Source organism: Labeo rohita, unplaced genomic scaffold (assembly GCF_022985175.1).
Source record: "Labeo rohita strain BAU-BD-2019 unplaced genomic scaffold, IGBB_LRoh.1.0 scaffold_1514, whole genome shotgun sequence".
Lineage (NCBI taxonomy): Eukaryota > Metazoa > Chordata > Actinopteri > Cypriniformes > Cyprinidae > Labeo > Labeo rohita.
Genome location: NW_026127686.1, coordinates 13,563 through 18,286, shown reverse-complemented (window position 1 = coordinate 18,286; position 4,724 = coordinate 13,563). Strand labels below are relative to the sequence as shown.

Here is a 4,724-nt window from a genome sequence, read left to right as displayed (position 1 = left end):
GTTTACAGTTTAGCAGCTAAACTTTAGCTATGGGCTCCATTCACTTCCATTGTATACGGAAAGACCAATCACAATAGACTTGGCCAGCTGACCAATCAGAGCAGAGTAGGCTTATGGAGGGGAGGGGCTTATAGACATTAAGCTCAGAACTGCTTCGAACGAATCGTGTTAGAAAAAATGTTTCTAATATTAAATGTATATTATATATATATATAAAAAATGACACTGTTTTCTGACCTTAGATTCATTTAAACCTGTTGTAGGGGAATCCAACACAATAGTAGGGCATTTTAAAATACCATATGACCTGCTTATAAGATCTTAGGTGCATATAACTTAAAAATTGCAAAATAACCACCCAACACTGTAACCCCTCTCTTCCAAACAACTGTCACTGTAAACACTGATAACGAAACACAAAATGCATGTCATAATGATCAAGTATAAAAAAAAGTTGTAATGTTCTGCACTATTATGATGTATCTGAATGTTCATCTTCTGCAGCTCCAGTCACTTCAACACTGATTCCAGTCAGCAGATCAAACTCTGAGACGACTTCAAGACAAACTACAGCAGCAGCTCCTGCACAAGGTTCATCATCACTGACACACATCAGCAGTTTTTCTCACAAACTGGTTTAATCATCATGTCAGATCTGTCAGATTATGAGTCATGAACATAATGTTTTATTGTCTGATGTAACTCTGAAAATAATCATAACTAGTGACGTCCTGATATGATTATTTATTTAAAGGGTATTTGGATGCAAAGTTCACTTTTCCATGTTGTTTGAACATTGTGTGTTGTCAGTGTATGTACAAATCTACCCTTTTAATTAATCTGTAAAAATAATATCCCCTTTTTCAAATCAAGCACATCTATGTGTGGTGTCACACCGACAGAGGCTGCTCACACGATAGTTGATTGACGTGAGCGTGTTACCTCAGACCTGCCCTAAATCAGCTGTAACAGTCCGACCGCCACTGTTTCGATGCTGGAGCAGGGATGTGAGTTAGACAAGAATATCTCTGATTGAGTGATTGAGGTGTTGTGTTGCTGGATGTAATAATGAACATCGTGGTCGTCATTTACTCCAGTGTTAATTTTGACAGCAAATTCTGATTTAGTCTTAGTCTTAGTCTTTGGAAAAATACCCCATTTAGTTTTAGTCCTATTTTAGTCATCTGAAATCTTTTAGTCTTAGTCTAGTTTAGTTGACTAAATATCCTAAGAGTTTTAGTCTTAGTTTAGTCTTGAGTCTTTTAGTCTTAGTCTACTTTTAGTAGACCAAATATTAGCAGATTTTTCTCCATAATTCACGTAATTGTAAGTTTATTACAATATATGGAAGCATACACTCTAAAAAGTGCTGGGTTAAAAAATAACCCAACCTTAACCCAGCCGCTGGGTAACTATGGGACAGAACACGCGTTGGGTTGTTTTGACCCAAGTGCTGGGTTTAACCATTTGACCCCGAATGCTGGGTTGTTTATTTGACCCAACCAGTGGGTCAGGTTAACTGTGTTGCTGGGTTAAACATAACCTAATCATTGGGTTATTTTTTGTCTTGTTGCCTTGCTACCTTTATATTTACCAATAATAATAAATAATCACAGAAGAATGTAAAATTATTATTGCTTTTCTGTAATACAGTTAGAAAAACACAAAAAAAATGCAACTGTAAACATCAATTTAACAAGTTTTATTTCTTTTTAAAACAATTTTCAAATAGGTGCAGCTGTAAAACATTTTGTGTAGCCATTACAGACACATAAAACAACAATTTTAGTAGATCAGTTACTTTAAAACACAAAACTGTGTAAACTAGGCACTGTAGATTCTGATTCTTCGTTAACACTGCAGCAGCAGAACACTCAAAAATGAATGATTACCACATGAGAATCATTCCAAACATTGTGCTATTAAAACTAAGCCAAACAAAGTGTCCACCAGACAGTACATATGACAATTTAAAACATGTTACAAGTGGCCACAAAAAACTGAAAAAATAAAATTCACACATGAAGACTTATGTCCATCAACATAATATACTGCAAGCTGGAGAAATTTCCAGGCAACAAGGCAGTGGCTTCAGTGGCACGGCCCGTAACAATGGAGAAGGTCCACCATGCTGGTCTGCACCTGTTAATTATACGACACTTAGTCTTGAAGACACTTAGGCTTTAAAATATACTCATTTTAGAAGAAAATTTCAAACTGCACATTTTTAGTCTTTTACATCTATATATATATATATATATATATATATATATATATATATATATAGAAAAAGTAAAACATAACTTACAGGTTTGTATGTCAATGAATGGCTTCCAGAATTCTGTGGTTGTGGTTCTGTGGACCCTTCCTCCAGAATGGGCAGGACTTTGAAAGCACTCTCCCCTTTAACATCTAGACCATAAGAATAATACAGTGCAAATTGTGAAACTTATCTCATAATCAAAACAACACAGTGAAACACTTTCATATGAAAATTTTCTATAGATTGAAATATTAAAGGAAATACTTTACCTGACGTCATGTCACCCAGCTCTTAATGCACCTTTCCATCTTGCAAATGTAGCCCAGTCTACAAAAAGTCTGCCTCTGGATGTAGCTTCCTGAAGTCTTGTGAAATCTGATCAAGTTTGAAAAAAAAAAAAAAAAAAAAAAAAAAAAACAATAATAAAATAAAAAAACACACAAATGTGGTTAAATAAGTAACTATGTACAATACCAGTAACTATGGCTATTTTAATGAAAAGATCAAATTGTAAAACAAATCATGGTTATTGAATGTTACTGAATTATATAACTTACCTTCAAAGATTTTAACCAGGGTATAAAGCTGCCTTTCCTTCAACTTCTCCATTACAAAGCTGTCCATCTGCACCAGCAAGAATCTCACATATCTACAATGAAATTTCAGATTTAGAAAATTAGAATTTCACAAAACAATTACTTATTTTATATAGAAAGCAGGTTAATGCGTTTACATGCAGCACAATCGTTTAAACACAGATCACGTGATTCTCCGCAGTTTCTGATTAAATCGGTTGGTTTTCTCTGTCAGAGCTTCCCCTCCCCTGACATGCCCTCGCGTGTGAACAGGCCGCATCTGGGTGGAGGAGTGGACGGAGCGGGCGCGGGCGCATTTAGGCGAAATTATCAAATGTATTTAAAAAGAATCCCGCGCCACGGTTCTGACCGCATCACTGTCGTTACCGGGTGTTTTTAAGGAATATTTGCATATACGCACATGCGATCAAATGAGCTATACATGTGGACTGTCACGATTTTGGCTAATGCAGGACACGATCGATGCGCAACAGAGGGGATTTAGAAGTGGGTACACGCAAAGCCAACTGATAAAGAAGTGGACATAAGCCGTACCTGCGTATACCCTGCACTACACCACTGCTTATACACCACGAGAGTTAAAGTAAGGTGAACAGCGGAGCTAATGCAGCTACCTCAGGAAAAAAGAGCGCGAAAATTCACAACATAAAATGACGGATCTATCATTGGATTCGGCACGTCGCAGACATTGACTTGAAAAAATATGTCCTTAAAAGATCAATTTTAGTACGAAATGACATAATTCTGACAAAACATTACAAAGCCATACAGTATTCAGACAGTAACTGACCCTGATAGCACACGTACATCTCAGAGACGTCTATTTGACGTCTGCATTTACATCTGTAAGACATCTGCAAGACGTAGTTTGCTCATCTGCAATACGTCTATTGGACGTTTCCTATTAGATGTCAAATAGACATCTATTAGATGTCTTTAAGATGTTTATGATTTAGAATGTATGTAAAACTGACATCTTACAGATGTCTGCCAGACGTTTGTACACAGCGGATGCTTTCCAGATCAAGAGATCTTTAACAGACATCTTGCAGAAGTACATGTGCTATCTACCCCGTATTTCTAACCTATGCCTGGTTTTATAAGCGGTAAAAATGGACAGTACTGATAAAAAGGATGTGTATTGTAATAAAACTTTGCACACACACAACTTTTATTTAACGAAAAAACTATTGTTGAGGCAAGAAAGTACCTCACTATATGCTGCTACTTAACGTTCGTTAATCATTCACAGAATAAACGCTAACCCCGCACAGCGACATATAAAATATTGCATCAAACAGTGAAATTACTGTGCTTTAAACCACAACTTATTAAAAAATAAAGGTAAATAATCATATAATCATATTAACTTACCGTATAATCCTGCTTGCTGCGAATTTCGTGACCGCCTGACGAGGAGAGGAGTGAAGAATCCAGAAAGTTCGATGAAGTGGAAAAATAAACAAACTGGTTGGGTTAAAATAACCCAACCCGCGTGTTCAGTGGTGAAAGTCCATTTGACCCAGCATGATCAACCCAACTATGTGTTTACAGTACCTCAAACAACCCAGAATTTTGACCCAGCACAAATAACCCAGCATTGTGTTTAAAGAAATAACCCAGCACTTTTTAGAGTGTATAGAGAATACAGGCACATATCTAATTGTTGTAATAAAAAACATTTATTTTATTAAATGTCAAAAACATTAGTCTTTTTCACAAAAATAACCATAAGACCTGCTCTCCCTGAACAATATACATGCTCCCTGAAAAAGATATGCATTGTCACTGAATTATATGAAACGCATATGACATTCTTTCAAGATAAAGTACAGCATTATTGAAATAGATAACCAATGAACTTA

At 36.1% G+C, this 4,724-nt stretch overlaps 1 long non-coding RNA gene across 1 annotated transcript; it reads right to left on the bottom strand.

The window, feature by feature from the left end:
- Positions 1 to 2,532: 2,532 nt before the first annotated feature.
- LOC127158484 (uncharacterized) lies at positions 2,533 to 4,453 on the bottom strand. The gene is made up of 3 exons (XR_007826161.1): positions 4,234 to 4,453; positions 2,821 to 2,912; positions 2,533 to 2,638 (listed from the first exon to the last, which is right to left on the bottom strand). It is a non-coding gene; the product is annotated as an uncharacterized LOC127158484 (long non-coding RNA).
- Between the last annotated feature and the right edge of the window lie 271 nt (positions 4,454 to 4,724).